Source organism: Euprymna scolopes, chromosome 6 (genome assembly GCF_053919585.1).
Source record: "Euprymna scolopes isolate OS-2025 chromosome 6, ASM5391958v1, whole genome shotgun sequence".
NCBI classification, from domain to species: Eukaryota; Metazoa; Mollusca; class Cephalopoda; order Sepiida; family Sepiolidae; genus Euprymna; species Euprymna scolopes.
In genome coordinates this window covers 70,137,824-70,159,531 of record NC_136487.1, presented here as the reverse complement: position 1 = coordinate 70,159,531, position 21,708 = coordinate 70,137,824, and the positions used below count along the sequence as shown (strand labels likewise).

Here is a 21,708-nt window from a genome sequence, read left to right as displayed (position 1 = left end):
TCCCCACAGCACCCAAATGAGGAGTTACCACTGGAGGTTTTCGTTAAGGTCATGTCCAGGACCTAACAAAGGAGAACCTACAAATGACGTATCAGGACATGTTAAAAGAGCTGGAGGGTCACATCAACGGGAGAAACCTTCTCAATCCTTAAACAAGCTAAGGAGCTTTCTGCTAAGCCAACTTATAAGAAACTGGCAACCAACTTGCCCCAGCTCCATTTTGGACTCCATCTTCAACAAGTCAGAAAACTTGATTGGGAGGTGTTAACCAAAATGACAGGTGTGCCAGCATCTCAGGCCAACATTCATTTATACAGGTCTGCTGATGAGTCCGAGCCATCCTAGTGGGGCAGGTTATCTTAATATTCCATAAGAATCTTTCACTTAGTGATAAAAGCACCAAAATTGGCACAAATGACGTTTAGAACATACATTTTAAGAAAAGAACATTAGCCATCAGAAAATTCAAGATGGCTGCAGAAGCAAACCTGACAAATTTCAATTTTAGTGCTTGTATCACCAAGTGAAAGATTGTTTCAGTAATCTGCCCCACTAATCCTGCAATATCACAACGCCTCTATCCAAGACATTAGTCTATCCCCAGCAAAACTCTTACTCAATTGTAGACTTTCTAACTTCATATGACCGCAACCTGCAATATATAAACTACATTCAAAATGGATAGCTGCAGGTATGAACCAGGAGATAATCTTGTTTCACGATTCACCTCACAGTGCATCCTTTATGCTTACTTCAAGATGGAGAAAGAGTCTCAATGCAACACTCAAACACTCCTCGATGGGACAGAATAGAGCATATTGTCGAAACTCTTCTTAAACATCAGTATCGGATTAGGATTGAAGAATAAGGCTGAATCACTCTGAAAAACCAGATTTCTCTAACAACTTGCAACACTTGTAATTCCAATCCTCATTATCTTAATCTCCCAAACCAACGCCCAGAGATTCTTATACACCTGGAATACCAGTGCCGCGAATCAGAACATGTGATGATATCACCCAACACAGCTAAACCAATGCCAGCAAAATCTACCCTGGCATTGCTCAAGTTACTGCTTTACAATCAACCAGGCCAGAAGGAACTCATTTTTTCCCCAAAGACCATTACTTTCACGTACTGGGTAGAGGGAGGGGGGATATAGAATCAAATTAACACTTACCAGCATAAACGGTTCAAATATTCCATATGTAAATATTGCTTGAATGAAGCAACATTTATGAAAAAAATGATTCACTCATTGACCAACAGCCAATCAAAGTTCAGACAACGAATTGCACATCTGAACATAATGACACATTGTTTGGATCCTTCGGACTACTGTTATCTTGAGTGTTATTTGCACCATGTTGCAGTTGATGTAAACTCCAATATTCTTTGTCTCATTGAACTTGGAAATCTGCAGAATTTTGAATGGAATCCTTTATTTAATCCACAGGGATAGCATGTTCTTGTAATTGTATGTTGAGTGTTGCCTGCAAGGACTAGAGGCATAATAGATAAAGTACTTGGTAAAATTTATTTGTAAGTTACACTCTTCTGGAGGATGAAAGTTCAATCATCAGTGCAAGCGACACTCAAAATACAATTGCGAATTGCTTTTGACTTTTACCTGATCATGGCTGATAAAACAAGAGCATGCTACCTCTATGGATTAAATAAAAAGTTCCATTCAAAATTCTGCATAGATTCTGAATTCAACATACATATGAAGAAGGTCGGAGGTTACATCAACCAAAACATTGTGTGAACAAGTGAAGCATGCATGGTCTCCCATGAATGCACAGTGAACGAGGCATAAAAAAAAAAAAAATAACCAAGTTCAGCATTTGCCCCACCCCATTTAGCCCCCAAAGTCCCCAGGGACGTCAAATCCTGGTGAAAATAAACAAACAGTGCAGTTGTAGGCCTTAACATATGTAAATTTGAGTTCTACCCCATGCAAAAGAAAAAAAGAAAAGAAAAGCCCATCATTTGCCCCCCCCCTCATTTAGCCCCAAAAGTCCCCAAGGCTTTAATATATTTAAATTTGAGTTCAGCACCATCCGAAACTACTAAATAGACATACACAGAAAATTTTGGACAAATATGGTAAAATAGTCCCAAAAATGGAATGTTTTTATTAGCCCTAAAAGAGACCCTGGGGACACAGCCAAGAGTTATCGCGAAGTATAGACAAACAAAATTATATAGAAATCAGTTAGTTACAACTTTTGAGAAAGTTTTATAAAAATCCAAGGCATCAATTGTTTTTAATAAACACAGTGTCAATTTTTGCCATTTTAACCTGAAAGGGGGGTGGGGGGCAACCAGAGTTTTCCCAGAAAATCTGTTCTGTTCCTTTTTTTTATTATTCATATCATGTTTAATGTTTGTTTCAAATTTCAAAAAATTCCAAGGCCTAGTTGTAGAGAAAAATGTGGACAGACGAACGAACAAGGGTGAATTTACAGATTCCCGAGGGCCAATAAAAACTCAAGAGAACAGTAGTCCAAATAATCCAAATTATTAATCCTCATCAAAGAAATTCAGAAACATGAAATAATGGCACCTCCAACCACCTGGGCAACGCAGGGTACCCCTGCTAGTTTCATATAAAAGCAGCTTTTAATTTTCTTTTCAATTTTACTTGTTTCTTACCCAACTGACCATACAGTTGCATAGTGACTGCCAAATTCTATACGTTCAAAAGTTAAGCAAACAAGTAAACATTGTCTTGGGATTAATGACGCTCCTATACAACCTCTCATTGCCCACATCAAATTTATAAATAGCCAACACATACTCCTACGCCTACATTAGTGAAAAGTAATAGATGCATATGTAAGTCTATGCTGACCAAATGCAGATTTAAGATAGGTCAAGAACATTCTTGATGAAGAAGTTAAAGATGTTCCCAGACAGTAGGTTTGGTTGTTTTTGTTTTACGGCACATCAACCCTTTTCGAGTTATTTAATGCCGAATCCAGAGATTTGGAAGAAAAAATTTTTAATAGAAGAGATTTGTTGTTTTCAAGTCGGTTTCTATTTAACCCATAGTTGGGACCCTAACAGGTACTACCACTCCGGATCAGAATGGAGCTGGGAGCAATGGTAATTAAAAGGTGGCTCCACACTCCCCGAAGCCCGCACCACTGGATATAGTTTAAGGTGATATCCAGGACCCCAGACAGTAGGATTACTATAGGTCTTGGGAGATCAATGCACCTGTTGAACATGGGTCTCACAATCAATAACCTCATCCCATTAAGAAAAATCGTTAGACCTGCAGATTTCATATTTGTATTTCAAAGTAGGCTGCCTGTAAAATTCGCAGTTTAAGGAAAAAGCAAACAAAAATACAAAAACAAACAAGCTATTTACATATGTAAAAAGATCAAGTAGTTTTATTTTAGTAAGGCAGCCTGCATTAACATGGTAATAGTCATCATTTCATTATATAACTTAATATCCATTTTACATACTGGCATATGATAGACAGCTTTAAGAAACAGACTCTAGCTTACCTATCCCTTGTCAGGTCTTATCCTCTTTTTCTAGAGTCCATTTTTATCACTTCCATCTATATTTTCCTTGGCCATCCCTTGTAACCTGAACCTACAACCGCAACTGTTCTGTGTTTATTAACTTAAGAATTCTCATCCATTATTTCAACATGGTCATATCAGCAGCCTCTTTTTCTGCACACATTTGCCTATGTTGTCCAGTTTTAATCGTCCCTTGTAAACAGTGGGCAAGTGACCTACACAAACTGGAAGTATTCGACCATCACTGCATCCTCCATGTCTGCTGGCAACAGTTTATCCCAACAGTACAAGTCGCACTCACAGCAGGATCCACTCCTTCCAAAAAATCTCCTTACCAGACACCTTTGCTGGTCCACACCCTTTATCAGCACCGAAATGCTTTCATCCGTGAAGTCATCGATTCAGCACCACCAGGCTAGCAACATCTCAGTGGTAAACTAAAAACCTGGCTCAGAACAGAATCAGGTTGCTGAACATATTTTGGGCCCCCTATGAGGTCCATCACTGGAACCGTGAATGCCTTGCACTCATAATGGAAGCAGCCTTGAATGGCTATGCCTGGTTAGCAAACATTGGGGGCGTGATGGATTTTTTGGAAAGTGCTGGCCCAACCAACCCAGGGTGAATGCTGTAATCATGACCATGATGACCAATAGTCATAATGCTCTGCTCGTTATTAATGGCAGAGGTTTCCTGAATTTACTCCATCCACTCCTAGCTCTTGCAATCACACGAGAACTTGTTTCACCTTGTGCTCCAATGGTAACTAAATTTGTCAACAACTTCAATAGCTTCACCATCCAGATTTTTTTTTTTTTTTTTTTTTTTTTTTTTTTTTTTTACACATCCGAGTTCTCATCCATCTTTGTCTGACATCTCTTGCACATAAATTGGTTATCATCTCTTTTAACCAGTAATTCCATGGCACTTCTTGTATACTCAATGCTTAAGTCATACAAAAGACTGAACTGTACTGGACTTCCATTCCACAACCTGAGCAGGGAAACTTCCCTCTTTTGGGGGATCTTTCCAAACTACAACTGCTAATCATCATTTAGGTCTCGATAACATTCACTCAGACCTTTACTTTCCACAATATTCCTCAAAATCTTTAAACAAGTAGGTCTTCCACCGTTTCATGAGTAATTATGAAATCACAAACATACAGCAGCATATTTTCTGGATAACCTATATAAACTTTCTGGACAATGCTTTTATGACAAATAAAAAGCAAGACTCAGTACAGAACCCTGCTGTACCCCTATTCTAATATTAAAGCTGTCAATAAATGTGTTAATTCTAACATGACTTTCTGCACATTGCTTAAACAATCTTCACCAACCACTCATTTGCCCACAGTTTTTGCAAAGACCACAAGAAACCCCTTTGGCACACTGCCAAGAGCTTTCTCTAGATCCACAAAAGAAAAATGCAAGTTCTTCTTAAGGTATTTTTCTTCCATTTACCTGAAGATTTCTCAAACCCTGCTGCTATATTGTCAATTCAAGCAAATATTGACAAGCAATACAACTCCTTGACAGAGAGTAACATACAACAGAAAGAATTGGTAGGTTTAAAGATTGCTTCCTGCAGCATTTTTCCAAAACGGCATTTAAAAACGGAAGGTCATTCCTATCAATGACCAGCGATGCCACCTCAAAGAAGGAGTAATCCATAAAGCCAGATAAAACCCAATTCCTGTACGTTACTATTTTTTACTGGTATGAATCATTTCTATTTTCTGAACTACTGAGGTATCATTATGGTCTGTAGCTGAGGAGAGGGTACACTGCAGCTGGTGTCTTGTCTTAGGTTACCTAAGCAAAGAACCCTTTAACTTGCTTGATGAGGTGACCCCCTAGCTCATTTAACATGGCGCAATCCATCAATTTTAGGTCTTGTCTCATCAGCTTTTTGAACATGTGGAACCAGAGGTATTGGCTAAACCACCTAAAGTCCCTGCTTTGCTAAAGTAATGTTCTCAATTCTGTTCATACGACAAGGTTCTTACTTGCCAAATAGAAAAATTACTAGTCAAACCCACATAATTTTTAGAATATGACATGTTCATTTTGTGATGAGTATATACAAAGATTTTTCCATGTTTTTTTAACAAGGGTAATTCTAAATTTATACCTTCAAGTATCAACATAAAACTTGTTGCATAAGTGTAATTCAAAATATACAACAAGTTTTATGTTGATACTGAAGGTATAAACATTCTAATTCCTTCAGATATTTTTTTAAACAGTATTTGTCAAAAAAAAATAAAATAAAAAAAAATAAAAAATAAATAAAATAAAAAAATAAAAATATTTTTTAAAAAAATAAATAAAAAATAAAATAAAAAATAAAAAAATAAAAAATAAAAAAATAAAAAATAAAATAAAAAAAATTTAAATAAAATTAAAAAAAAAATAAAATAAAATTTAAAAAAAAAATAAATAAAAAATAAAAAAAATAAAATAAAAAATAAAATTTTAAAAAATATATTGTTCTATTAAACTTTTATTGTTTAAATAATTTAACTGTGTTCGTTTTATATATAAAAAAAAAAAAAAAGTTGAAAAGATATTTTTCACTCAGTAGTGAGCTTTGGAAGATTGTCAGTGAAAGAAATACAATCGCCAAAAGATAAGCGTTTCATTATTTCTAGCCACCACTTTGAAAAATCACTTGCAAATGCGACTGTTTCACTCACAATGTAGAGCCTGGTACCATCATTTTGAGGTCTGTAGCCAGTGATTAGTTGTCTACCAGATAAGCTACAACCAAATAGATAGAGATCAGAAGCCAGAGTTAGTATTATAAGCAAGCTGGGATGTTCTAGTGTGCTTAGATGGGTAAGTCCATTCTCCGGGTTGCTAGTCCAGAAGTGAACATCTTAATTTATAAATATAGTTTCAGTCAAGTAAGAGTTTGTCAATTGGACACCGATTGATCCCTTATACGAGTGTCATTCTGAATATGCGTCTAAAGCCTTACCATTGTCGACCAAAAAAAGAGTCTGTCAAGCATGTGTACGCAATGTGATAATGTATGGAATGGAAATCAGACCCAGTCAGGAAGGGTGGAGGATATGCATTGCATGGAGTAAAATGATATGAGAATGATATGATGGATGTGTAATATGAATCTTAAAGGCAAGCTTAGATCTCATGATTTCAGAGAAAGATTCAATCTGGCTGGTATGGAGAGACATGTGCAAAACGGGAAACTTTGATAGTATGGCCATGTTGAACATATGGATGAGACTTCTTGGGTTAGGAGATGTACAGGGTGTTTCAAAAGTCTTGGGAACATAAAGATTTTTAATAACTCAAAAACTATTAGGAGTTAAAAAATGAAATTGGTACCGTTGGAAAGGTTAAAGTTTCAAGTTTTGTGGGGAATCTTCAAACTTGCTCAATATGAGCACCATTCGTCACACGGCAGACATCTAGTCGATAGTCCATTTCCTGCCAAACGCGTTCCAGCATCTTGACGTCAATGGTTCCCACAACTGCCGTTATTCGAGCCTTTAGTTCGTCAATATCTCTTGGAAGGGGCGGCACATAGACTTGTTGCTTGACAAAGCCCCAAAGGAAAAAGTCACACGGGGTAAGATCTGGAGACCTAGGAGGCCAGGGCATGAGAACGTCATCACCTCGCCCAGATCTCCCAATCCATCTACCAGGCAGCCTTGTGTTAAGAAACTGCCTTGCTCTAAGTCTCCAGTGTGGTGGTGCACCATCTTGTTGAAAAATGAAGTCATCAGATTCTGCTTCTTCCAACTGAGCCATTAACCAGTCTTCCATCATGTTGAGATAGGATTCACCAGTGATAGTTGCCTCTTCAAAGAAGAACGGTCCATAGACACCTTTCTTGGAAATTGCACAAAACACGTTCACTTTTGGTGAATCTCGCTCGTGCTCAAGAATTTCATGAGGATTCTCAGTACCCCATATGCGAGTGCTATGCTTGTTAACTTTGCCATTCAGATGGAAGGTCGCCTCATCGCTAAAAACAAGCCGGTCATCAAAGCCGTTATCTTCCAACTTCTCTTGCATTGCAATGCAAAAGTCACGGCGAAGTGGCTTATCAGTGTCCTTCAACTTTTGGACCAACTTGAGCATGTAAGGTACCATTTGCAGTCGTTTCCTTAAGACACGCCAGACAGTTGCTGGAGCAAGCTGAAGTTCCCTGCTGGCTCTTCTCACTGATTTACGGGGGCTCCGCTGAAAGGCTGTCCGGACTTGCTCAACTGCAGCTTCTGAAGTTGAAGGGCGACCTGTTCGCTTACTTGGGCACAAACACCCATCTTTCACAAATTTAGCATGCCATCTGACAATGGGTTTCCTTTCAGGGACTTCTTTTTTAAATTTCCTGCGAAATGCACGCTGAACACATGTCCACGATTCAGTCTTTGCAAATTGGAGGACGCAAAACGCCTTGTCTTGTTTAGAGAACGCCATTACTGCACATGGAAAGATAAGACGAAAATCATTAGTATGACCAAAAACTTGATTAAGCAAGCTTTAAAATGACACCAGTTTCATTTTTCTACCTGGAATAGTTCATGAGATATACGAATTTGTAATGTTCCCAAGACTTTTGAAACACCCTGTATAACAGTTGAGGTAGCAGGTCCAGTGCAAAATGGAAGACCACGAAAAACATAGGAAGCGATACAAAATGGACTTGAGAGAAAAAGGGATAAATGAAGTCCTCACCCGAGATAAGTAATTTTGTATGTTGATTTCTAAAAGCCATTCAAGGTATGCAAACATGTAAAAATGGATATTAAACCGAACATGATGATGACCAGTGCGAACAGATGTATTTTCGTTATAAAGAAAAGCATATAATTAAACATACAAAAAGAAAAAAAGAAAATGTAAGGATTGCAGAATGTCAGTTAGCGGGGGTACCCAGCATTGCCCGAGTGCTTGAAGGTGTGTGTTGAGCACACAAAAAAGTGTTAGTAGGCAGGTAGGCAGGCTCGAACACAAAGACGGAAAAGAAAGTGAAAAAAAAAACAAAAAAACGTGACATATTACTGCTACGCTACGAGGCCATAGGAAGTGAAAAACATTCAAATTTAGCGATGTCAATCAAATAGGTGACTTGCTAAGTGAAGGAGTTCACGCAGGTGCAGAAATGAACGTTGGCTGAAGGCCAGTTCGGCTTTCCACCGAAAAAAAAAAAAAAAAAAAGCTTAAGCTTCCCCGAAAAAGGGAGAACTCTCAAACGAATAGCAATTGTCTGATATGATTGATCAAAGCTAATTGCTTTTAAGATGGCCCGGCACAAAAGGCTGCTGACGGCTTTCCTTCGAGGAGTTTTGCTTTATTCATACGAAAAAGACCAACAACCAGGCCAAAGGACAGAATAGCATAAATTTCTTTAAAACACGGATGTAAATAAATGTAGATACGACGTCTGTTCGCAAATCGTAGCTATTATGATCTTAGGAGTTTATAAAAAGTTGTAAAAAAAATAGTGACCCTCTTTAGAACACTCCCCCCCCCCAAAAAAAAACTTTCTTGGACATACAAAAATGCGCGTGCTACTTTTGCCTTTTATATATATATACGATATATATAGCGAGGGGTACTCGGCATTGCCTGGGGGTTTGGAGGTGTGTGTGTGGAAACTCCGGAAGTGGGGGGGGGGGTTAAAAAAAAAAAATTTTTTTGGTAGGTAAGTATGAGGATCGAACCTAAACCGTTGAGGCAAAGTTGTAAATTAAAGTGTGAAAAAAAAAAAAAAAAAAAAAAAAAAAACGTGCGACGTTAACCATTGCCCCACCGCGAGATGCTAATGGAAACCCGTTTGAATTTATTTAATTACTTGGATTTGGCAGGTGCCCGTTTTAATGAGGTCAAGTCTGACTGCGGGATTTTTATTTTCCCAAGATGTTATAGGAAAAAGGCTAATCCACATGCGGCGAACGACATCGAACAAATTAAATAGACAGGCGAGCTTTGTTGTTAACTCTGAGATATTACGATTTATATCGGATATAAAAAGTTTAAAAAGTTGTGAAGCGACCGACCACTTCTCTGAAAAAAGCCTTTTGTAGACATACAGAAAAAGCGAACACACATACATACATTTTCGCTTTTATATTTATATATATATATATAAATGAGGATACAGCTATAATCACATGCACACAACAAAGTTAAGCAATGTTGAGCCTGACGCGTACTTAGATGAGTGACCATTTGGGAACTCCAGGTGCAGTACATACAGCTTAATCTTAGTGGCATTACGAGTGGAGAGCTGACAAACAATCCACAGATACAACTGGAATCATCATCAAATCAAGCAAAATCATTTTTACAATCAAAAGTGACCTTGTCTGTGTACGTGTGAAATGGTCTCTACCAAATTGGTCTTTCAATTTTTGGTCTAAAGAATAAACTGTTTATACAGGGAAACTGAATCTGTGGAACAAATTTGATTTGGCTTTTAGCCGGTAAAAATACCTGCTAACGAGTCAAAATTTAAAAAAATTGGAACTTAGCAAGCACAAGTCAACTAAACGTGCATCTTTTCCGCATGCATATATATATATATATATACATATACATGTATCCACTTAACAATGTTGTCATTAAAGTTTTGATATGCATATGGACTTAGCTCAGATGGTAACGAACAATGATGGAGAGCTATAGGTTTTGGTTCAATTCTAACTGATGGCACCCAAGTCATATTCTTTTTAACTTCGGAAACCACCACTATGTATATTGGGTACAATATAATAATCTTCAGAAAATTGGCTCTATATTTATTAATATGAAATCTGCATGAATTAAAATATTACATTTAAGCATATTTTATGACCAAGCAACAACGGGTAGTCTGCTAGTATACTATATCAATACCTCCATTTAGTCTCGAAAGACAAAGGATACCCCCTGTAAGAGGCAGCTGCGCGTGTAATTATGTGGTAAGGCTTGCACTATTCCCAACCACACTTCTCCTGAATTGGCACTGCTCGAGTCCAGCAGCTAGGAGAAGTCCAGGATGACTGGAAACAACGGCAAGATAAGCGGAGAGCACAGACAGCACCTGGAAGTCACAAATGGTCACTCATCTGGTATTGGGCAGGCTCATCATTGCTTAACTTCAGTGATCTGACGGGAACCGGTGCGTCAAACGTGATTATGCCGTATATTATATACACACTAGCAAAATACCTGCCCCTGGATGGTCAAAATTAATTCCATGAAAAGAACAGTATTACACTACATTTATATCTCCTAAAGATTAAAAATCAAGACATAACGATACTAAAATGTTATGTCTAAAACAGATACGTCAAACTCAGGATTCATTGTGAGGAGCATTGTGGATCAAGTTGTGTTATGAGAGTTGCACGCAACTATTTGAATATAATTATTGTAGAACTAGACATTTTAGCCTGTTAAAACGGGCCAATGTTATAGCCTGTTGACGTAGAATAAGTTCTTTGTGCCAAATTGATGGCTGAATATGGTTTTGTGCTCATTTTTGCATTAAATATTAATCCTTAATTGTGCATTGAACAGATACTATGACAGTTTGTTGCACCTTATAACAAAAGTCCGTACAAAATTTCAACCAGATCAGCCCAGTAGAAAATATAAAATGTACAAAGACACAAACTGACCGAATAAAAGAAATATAATTAAATTTTTTTTTTTTTCTTTTTACTTCAAAACATTCTTTGATATCACTCCCAAAATTACATTAAGTCTCATTTAAATTGATAAAATTTTCTGAAATTTTAATACATGGTGGTTAGAAAAATGTGAGATGTTGTTCCCTCCCCACCGATATCTTCGTGTTTCTGTTCTGCTTTTGAAAATTGGTAAAATCCGGCATCGTTTTTGAATGTAAAGGAATATCCTGAATAATAAAATGGTGCCCGTTTATCCAGTTTAAATTATGAATTTATGCAATTTCGGCTGTTAAATAAGAAAATTACATTATCGCTGTGGGCCACAAGTGTGCTTAAAGAGCCGCATGTGACATATGGGGCGGGTGTTTGACACACCTAGTCTAGAATCCTTATTACAATTTTGATCAAAATCCATCACATAATTTGGATTCTAGAAAATGTCTAAAACTTAAGGAGTCTTAAGAAAATCGTCGAATTCAGGAAATGTTGCTTGAATTCATGTCTAATGAGTATGAATCAACGCCAATGTAAATCTGAAATATTTACATTTTTAAATGAGGAGTTATGCCTTCTAAAAAAAAAATAAATAAATAAATAAATAAAATAAAAAAAAAATTGGGGGAATATTTATTACTTTTTTCTGTACCTATTTTTAAATTTTCACAAAAACTGGAGGTACCTGAATGTCCAAAGCTTCCATCTTCTGTTTTGCCCCTATGCACAAAAAGTAAATTTAACTAAATATAACCCACATTGCCCATCCTTATACTTATCAGCTTTGTTTCAGTTTTATCTCTCACTTTCATTAAAATCTGAAATGCATCTAGTTTTAAAGGGAGTTCTACTTGCAAACATCTGTCAGAGGGGATACATAAGGATTCAGCACATTGAAATTCAGAATTCCTTCCATTGTCTTCCATGGAGAATCGTATGCATAGGATTTAAATTTAATTAAAATATACTTTAAGTTTTAAAAGGTGGGTGGGTCTTCCCTGGAAATTTTCATTTATAAATCCACTTAGAGTTTATGCAGATTCTCTACATTTTTTTTTCTGAAAGAAACATGCATATCAACATTACATACATATATACATATCCAAGGAATATATATATATATATATATATATATATTCCTCAGATTGTAAAAAAAAAAAAAAAGTATATTTTAAGGTATATATCTTTTATAATATCGATCAAATTGTCTAAATAGCACGGCTTTACATTGCGAGTGAAACAGTCGCATTTGCGAGTATTTTTTTCCAACTGACGATTAGAAATAAAACGTTTATCTTTTGCGATTATGTTTTTTGCACAGACAATCTTCCAAAGCTCATTACTGAGTGAAAAATGTCTTTTCAACCTCTATTATTATTTTTTTTTAATAAAACGAACAAAGTAAAATTATTTAAACAAAAGGTTTAATAGAACAATATACATTTTTTTCTTTTAAACGAAGACCGTTTAAAAAACATCTGAAGAAATTTGAATTTTTATATTTTCAAATCTTAACATGAAATTCAATGCATATTTAGAATTACACTTATTTAAAAAAAAAATTTTTAATGCAAAAAATATCTTTACGATGTATCTACTCAGCACGGAACAAAGATGTCATATTTTTAACATTACGCGAGTTTGGCTAGCAACTTTTCTATTTGCAAATAAACGAAAATATTTAGTGTCAAAAATCCGTAGAAGCTTGAATAAATTCCCTGAAGATATGTTTCTGGCTTCAAAACATATATACTGGTTAGTTGGATTTCATTATCCCAAGGAAAAAATTAATCTACAATCATAATTTTATTCTTAAAAAAAGAAAAAAAAAAAAAAAATTCCAGCAAGTGCCCCCCCCCTTTTGCAGGTTTCACAGCCATCGAATCATTCGTCTCTATCGGCATTCCCCAGTAAGGACGCCTCAGGCGATTAGCAATAAACTAGCCTCTTCTCAAAATGAGAAGGCAAGGTCTGGGAGGATGGACTCCTAGAACTGCACATAACTAAACTCCCACTGCAAAATCAACAGGGACCGGATCATTACAGGAATATCTAATTTCTCTCGATTTTAAGGGCCCCAAAATAAAAATCCCTAGCTGGACAAATGTGACTAATATTTTTTTTTTTTTATACACTCGAGAGACATATGAAGATATGAAAAAGGTACAAACCAAAATTATATGTCCATCAATGTTTCGTCTTTACTTCAAGACTTCCTTTCAATAATTGATTCGGAGAATACCAGCACAATTTTGAAAATATATTTTTCAAATATTGTACTTTATTTCTTTTTAAGTCTTAAAATTAAGACAAAACATTGAAGATATAATTTTGGTTTGTTCCTTTTTTATCTTTCCATCACCTTGAAATATTATTTCCATAATTTTCACTATCATATATATATATATATATATATATATATATACATACATACACACACACACACACACACTCAGGGTGGAACGATAAAATTGTCACCCTAGAAAAAAATGACAATTCCATTTCCGTTTGATGAAAACCATTTTTTTTTTTTTGTAAAACTTAAAGTATATTTTAATTAAATTTAAATCCTATGCATACAATTATCTACAGAAATTGGCCAGTTGTGTACAAATCCCAAGAGGGATGGAGCTTTCTATCATGTCTGAAAGTGACAATGTCCAACGAACGAGATCGGAAATGCGCCGCTGTGCAACTCATGCTCTCTACCAATCCAAGTTATGATAGCAGGACCATTGTGAACACCCTCAAAATGCAAATCTGGATAACACGGACATGCCACGAGTGATGGAAACAAAGTTTCTGACCACGATAATGGTCTTTCGTTGTGGTTTCAAGTGGGGGGGGGCACATTATGCCACTTCATATTTTCAAAGTCGGATTGAAAGTCAACACCAAAGTGTACATGGATGTGCTGATCCCCTGGTGCAATTACATGGTGCTGGCAGACCCTGGATATGGCAGGAGGACTCAGGACCGGCCCACAAGTCCAAAGAGATCAAGGCTTGGCTTCAGAAGGAGCGCTACAATTTTGTACCCTTCTCTCACTGAACCTCCTCCTCCGCTGACCTGAACCTGCTGGACTACTTCGTTTGGTCATATGTCGAGAACATCACCAACATGACCTCTCACAACACCAAAGCCAGCCTGATCGCTGCCATCTGCTGAGTATTTGCCAAGCTCCCGTCAGCACTTGTGGAAAAGGCATGCTCTCAGTTGCAGACCTGTATTGAGGTGGTGATTGAGGCTGAAGGCGGCTACATTGAATAGATGCCAGCTCTACTACATAATCAAGTTACTTGAATTGATTTTTTCAATAAAAGTTTTTAAATAAAGCTGTAGTGTTGCTTTCTTTTGGTGGACGATTTTATTATGCCACCCTGTATATATACGGGAGAGAGACAGAGAAAGATGATATATCCATCTTTTTCTAGCATTATATGATTGCTGGAAAATACGTTTTGATTTAAAATAAATTGCAATAATTAAACTTTATTTCACACTTTTACATTTTCCCTCCATTTCTTTATACGATACAACGAATATATGTAAACTAGACTTTCAAGCCTTGGTTGTGCAACTACTCTTGAAGGAAAATTCCGAAAGAAAAATCCTCCTTTGCTTATCATCGAATTGTTTCCAGTCTTCTTATACTTAATTGCCAGATTGTAAGAGAGGCGGTTGTAGATTGTGCAACTCTTGCTTCGCGAGATTCCTATCATGACACTCTTAAAAGGGTGAATCCATTGTTCCTCAAAGAGGCTAATATATATATGATTTGTTTAATATCAACAAACGCAACGCAACATTAGTTTTCAATCTGGGCCTGCTCCAGACAAAACCTATGGTACCATGTTGATTTGATCTTCTGTAATACAATAAATATTATGCTCTTATTAAATAATTGGAAACTCTATTGGATTTTTTTTATACTAAACAAAAGCAAGGATTATAGCTATGTGTACTTTAAAATATATATATATATCAAAAAAAAAAAAAAAATTAGATTACTCGAGTGTCACAAAAAAATAAAAATAAAAAAAAACAGGATCTTCAGGTAAATTCATGTTTTATAAGCATACGCTGTTTAAAATGATATATATTTACATTTAAATAAACAAAAGATCTGGCTAAATTGCTGTAAATAAATGTCACGTCGCATGCTATTTCAGTTTAGACCACATGATCTAGCTTGCTATAAAAAAAGAAAAAAAAAAGATATTTCATTGTGAGTGGACACATTAACCTTTATATATATATATATATATATATATATATATATATATATATATATATATATATATGTATGTATGTGTGTGTGTGTGTGTGTGTGTGCAACCCGGCCACTGCACTATATTTAAACCGGGTCGTCACGCGTTTTAATCATGTCTCATTATTTTGATGACCAATATTGTTGGATTTTTTTTTGTCTTATTCTTTCGCCCCTGTATATTTAAGTCGCATGCTTGTTTGAATCTTCATAAAACCAGATTTAAAATAAAATATAAGAAACACACACACACACACAAAAAAAAAAAAAGAAAAAACACGACTCCAATAATACACTTAACATAAAAAAAACTGTCTCAAAAGAATTAAAAAAAACAAAAAACAAAACAAAAAAAAAACGAATCCAAAAATAAAACGATATTGTCATCACTGTCAAGCGTTCAACTAACCCCTTCTCGTCAAAGATACTTAATATTTATTTAGCAACGAAGATGTTAATCAATTTAGGTAGTAATAATGATAATAACTAGTAAATTAATCGTATAAAATAATCGAATAATGAAGGAGAGAAAGAATAAAAAAATTTAAAAAAAAAAAAAAAACGTCAACGGACAGGCGTCGTCTTTATGTTTACGTATAAGAGTACGTCAGAGTGGTTGAAATGGTGAAACGAACATTTTTTTTAAGCATGTCGGCTAACATCAAAAAGAAGGATGACATGGAAATTATATTAATTATTCAGCATGACTTCCACCTGCTGTATATATATATATTTATATATATATATATATATATATATTATTATATATTATTATTATTAAATGTATTCGTGTAGAGAATATATTTTGCCTATGTGTGTCAACGATCAAACGACCAATAGAAATAACTACACACAAAAAAGGTATTCACTTAGCTCAAGACACAGGCCGCATATTGACTATATTAATAAAAATTGTGTGGCCACTTTCCGTGTCTGTATCTCTCGCGACAACGTAACTTTGACAGTTATACACGATTATTATTATTATCATCATCATCATTATTTACTTTTAATCAATCCAGTCTTTTGGATAGGATACAACACCTTTTTTTTTATTATTGTTTTTTCAACTCAAAGAAGGCACAGTGCCACGAAGTTATAAAGGGGTAACTATTTGGGACCAAATTTGCAGAGATACTATGTAGGGAGTTGGGCACTGGGCAGTGAGACGTCTGTTCAGATACTACACTTCATTTTGTTTTGTTCTGTTTTCAGTCAGGAAAGCAAAATTCTTTCTAGACAGGCATTTTTTTGTAATACATAGTGCCCCTTTTTTTTCAGAGGAGCTGATTTTCTCTACATTAAAAATGGACTTTGTATCCAACTCTGCCCTCGTTGGGAGGCAAGTAAATAGACCATTTATTAAAATAAAAACGTGCAATAAAACAACTATTTAAAGTAATGTTATTTGTGCAGTTTACTTGTGCTGTCACTGCTGTAATAACGACGTTATTATTTAGAAAGCTCTTCTTACTTCTTAACATGAGGAGGATAGGGCTTTTTAACTAATTTTTGTCACTTAATTTTACAAAAGTTACCGTAAAATTAAAATTTAACTCGAAAATCCTATCTAAAAAAATAACACGGTTCGTAAACTGCACAACAGTAATAAATTACAAAATTAAATCCACCAGGATGCATTTCAGTTTATTCGTAAATGTGTCAACTATGTTAATCTTTTGATAATAGGGGGGAAAAATTTAAATAACTTAATTACTTGATGACCATTGGAAATATTAAAATTAAAGGAATTTGAAAGCATTTATTCACTTGCTTTCCCCACGAGGGCAAGTTAGACAAAGGATTTGTTTTTATTGTAAGGAAAATCCCACTCATCCCCTTAAAAGAGTCACTCTGGATTGGAATAAAAATTACCCCAGAAGAATCTCCCCTTCACTGACAAAGGACAGAAAAAATGAAGTGTAGTATAAGAACACTACTGTTCAGTGAACAGATACTACACTTACATCAAAAGATCAAGAAAATCACGAGGTTATTTGCCTTTATAGCACACGAGGACAGAATTTAATTAGGGGAAAGTACAGCCCTCTAAAAGAAAAAAAAGGAACTCGGCATTGGGACAAAAATTTAAATTGTCTCTGTCTAGAAAGATTTTTTTCTTTTTCCGACCGAGGTCAAAAAAGATCAAATGCAGCTGCAGCTCAGACAGATGCAACACTTTGAATTATTTGCATTAAATAAATAAAATAAATAGTTTATAAGTTTAACTAACACTAGCGTAGTTTAGCATTATTTAAATGTTAAGAATGGATTTCTAAATTGGTTCGTATAATAAACTGCATTAATTTTATTTTAACAAACGCACATTACACAACTATATTAAGCAGAAAACGTGAAAATTTTACATTTTAAACACACTAGGAGGCACATGGCCATTTGACAGTGTGAGAAAATGGATATCTTTGGTCATCTTTTGTCACTTAAAAGGTGTCTATCTTACTCTTAGCTAGAATCATCAACCACCATAATACCACATTTACTCTTAAATTTCTCAAATCGTTTTAAAAACTTTATTGAAAAGAAAGTTGTTTATGTAACAATTATTTAGCATACTTTGATGTTGGCCAAAAAGCGAAGGAAGTATTTAAATTGTCGACTAGAAAGTCATTCCTAACTTTAAAATTCTTAACATCCTCAAGTCTTGAATTTTTTTTTTAAATAAAAAAAAAAAAAAATGGATCGCATCAATTTTTGAACGCGTTTCCAATTTTGTTGTTTTGAAAAAAAAAAAAAAAAAAAAAAAAAAAAGAAAAGAAAATCAATAATCGAAAGTAGATTGTTTACTTACTTGAAAGTCAACAATAAACTTATTATCCATGAAAATGAAATCATTTTTTACATTGTGAGTGATCGTTTCGATACATCACTTTTTTCCCCATTAATTATAAAGAAAAACTGTTGGTACTTATGCAAAGAAGGTACCGAAAAAGTTGTCACAAAACAAATATATAATAAATAAATGTTATCAAAGGCAAAATAAGTTACTTTTCTACCTAACTGGATATGTTTTTAGTGTTTATATTTAATGTAACATGTTTATCAAGCTCGAAAAACATACAGTGTTTACCGATGTATTGGAAAATTTAAAATGGCAGCCGACTCTCTTTTTGAGGCGGTAATTTAAGGAAAATGAGTTATAAATAAAAATCCAGACAAAATACTGTTAGAAACTCGCTCAATATATGTTACCGTGACATAGGCTGACATATATTCGACGGGTTTTTAACAGTATTTTGACTTTTTTTATTTATAACTCCTTTTCCCAAACTTACCGTCTCCGAGAGAGAGTCGGCTGTCATTTTGAATTTTCCAATACATCGGTAAACACTATGTTTTTCGAGTTGAATAAACATGTTACATTAAATATAAACACTAAAAACATATCCAGTTGGGTAGAAAAATAACTTATCTTGCTTTTGATAACATTTGTTCTATATTTGTTTTGTGACAACTTTTTCGAAACTATGTGTACAGTAAAACAAACCCACCCTATTTTTTAAAATTATTTTTTCAGTACCTATGCAGAATCCGAACTGTGTTGAAATAACGTTATTATTTAGAACCCCATTCTTAACATGGGGAGGGGGTGTTTTAACTATTCTGTACTTTCACAGAATTTAATAAACAAAAAAAAAAGTATCTTAAAAATTAAATTTAAATTGAAAGTCCTATCTAACTAATAATAGAATCGGATACTTATGCAGTTATGTTACCGTGCTGAAATAACATTTAGAAAGCCATTATTAACATTGAGAGGGGAGGGTGTTTTGTAACTAACAATTTAATAAAACGGATATTGTAAAACTTGATTTTATCTTGAAAATACTATTTAAAAAACAGCACGGTGACATAAATGCATAAGCACCATAACAGTGTCCGTTTCCAGAGGTACATTTTTTTTTTTTTTCTAAACCCTCAATTCGATAATATTTCCACATCCGGACAACATACAGTTCGTAACAAACAAATTATATACGTATTTTTTTTTTTTTATCTACTTTATTATGTTATTTATTTACATAATTATTGTACGCAACAACGCACTAATAGGTAAGTTAATTAATAGTTTGTAAACATTAACTATCAATGTAATATATATAAACATACCATAAGAAATGTAGGTCGTTAATGACGTAGATAGGTTCGGAGGTAGTTATGAAAACCGTTTATAGAGGATTTTTTCTAATATATACAAATATTATATTAAAGTACACAAGGCATGGATATTATAATACGCGAATAATACATGGGGGGTAGACAAATTGAAGTTTTTGTTTGTTTTCTTTATATAAAATCATTTTCGGCGTTATTTATAACAATATATAAACATGCATAAATTTTAATTTAGAAAGATCATCAAGTACAGTAATGCAGTTGGTGCTTGTGCACTTTTGCCACCGCGCTATTTTTAAACAGTTTTTTTTTTTTTTCAGGTTAAATTCCAGCTTCACGATATCTTTTCTTTATTAAATTGTTTGGTGGAACCACAGAATAGTTACGAAAACACCCTCCCCATGTTAAGAATGGCTTTCAAAATAACATTATTTCAGCACAGTGGCAAAAGTGCACAAGTACCATGCAGTTCTCATTTGTGTGCTTTTAAAGATATTAAGTAAAAAAAAAAAAAAAAAAAAAAAAATGAAATGCATTTTAGTGGATTTACTATTGCGGACCAGCTGAACGAGAATAATCACCTCCCCTTTTATAATTTTAACAGTTTCTCCAGTTGGTATTTTTTTTTACACGGCCCTAACCCAGCGTAGTAGTACACACCCCACCCAAATTGTTAAGAACAACTTTCGGAATACCCCCCCCCCCACTAAACTCGAAAACTATTACATACTAAAAACATACTATAAAAATTGTTGGGGGGGGGCGGTCTCATTCAGGTCCGCCTTTAATTTTTTCTTTTTAATATTTTTCAAAAAAGTTATTTGGTGGGTGGGGGGGTATTTAACATTTCTGTATTTTATTAATTTTTAAAGAATAAATAATATACATGCCTATGTGTGTATATAAATAAATACGGTACTTATGCAACTATGTTACCGTGTTGAAATAATATTTACAAAGCCATTCTTAATATGGGGAAGGTGTTTTGTAATTATCTGTACTTTCACCTAACAATTTAATAAATGAAAAAGATATCGTGAAACTTTAAAATACTATTCAAAAAAAAAAAATAGCACGGTAACATAAGTGCATAAGTATCATATATACAAATAATGCGAAATGCATTTAAACGGAAAAAAAAATGTGATAGAGAAAATAAATAGAACGACAGTGTCACCATTGAGTGACAGAGAGAAAAAAAAAACCAGCGAGATTTCGTTCCTTTCTTTATATTAATAGCATATTATATATTAAAAAAAAGATTAAAATAAACTGTTTATATTAATATCATACATTATAAAATAATATACACATGGCAATTAAAAAATATATACATATCAATAAATATTAAAAGAAATGAAACCAAAAAAAAAAAGGACATTATTTTAGTATAATTACACATATTCATGGAGTTAGCCACATAAAAAAACTATCTGACCATTACAACAAAAAAAAAACGTACAACGCAATACGGACAGATTTAAAAGTAGACAATACCACAAATATAATACATCTATATTCACAAATAAATAAACATGATTAAATATAAGTCCATAAAAATATATACGGCTTTATATTTTTTTTACAGTGATTTAATAAATGCGTGTAGTATTATTCAATTGTGTGTACTGAACGGTGTTAGTGTGTGTTGGATGGACTAAAGAAAGAAAGAGAGGGAGAGAGAGAGAGACGTAGTTTAAGTTTAGTACCTATGGTCACTTCGCTTGCTCCACTGGTCATTTCCGGGTAAGTGGGTCCATTTTTAGGATATCCATGGATACTTCGAATCTTTGCTAGTCAATAGATCAGACCGTGGTACATCCACGTTTCTAACTTATAGCGCGACAAACAAAACAAACACTCACCCTTACATATCCCCAATTCAATACTTCGCCATCAAACGGTGCAAATTGACAAAACTACTCGGTGTCAAATGAAACTAGTCGCCAGTCCAATAAAAGTCCGGCAGATAATTTGTGTTCTTGGCCTTTTGGCCAAGATCAAAGGAGGGTCCTACTAATCACCTTTTGTTTTTTCTTCCCCCGCCCGCGACACAAATGAATTATTGTACCATTTTATTGTTATCTTTTTTGTTTTTACACGTCAATAAA

General features: G+C 34.4%; 1 protein-coding gene across 1 annotated transcript in view; it reads right to left on the bottom strand.

Annotated features, from left to right (window-relative positions):
* LOC145277681 (uncharacterized) overlaps window positions 1-21,505 on the bottom strand; it is a 157,873-nt gene extending 136,368 nt beyond the window's left edge. Inside the window, exon 1 of the mRNA XM_080129359.1 lies at window positions 21,307-21,505. The gene's annotated coding sequence lies outside the window, so the exon portion shown is untranslated. The remainder of the gene's footprint in view (window positions 1-21,306) is intronic.
* Window positions 21,506-21,708: the final 203 nt, after the last annotated feature.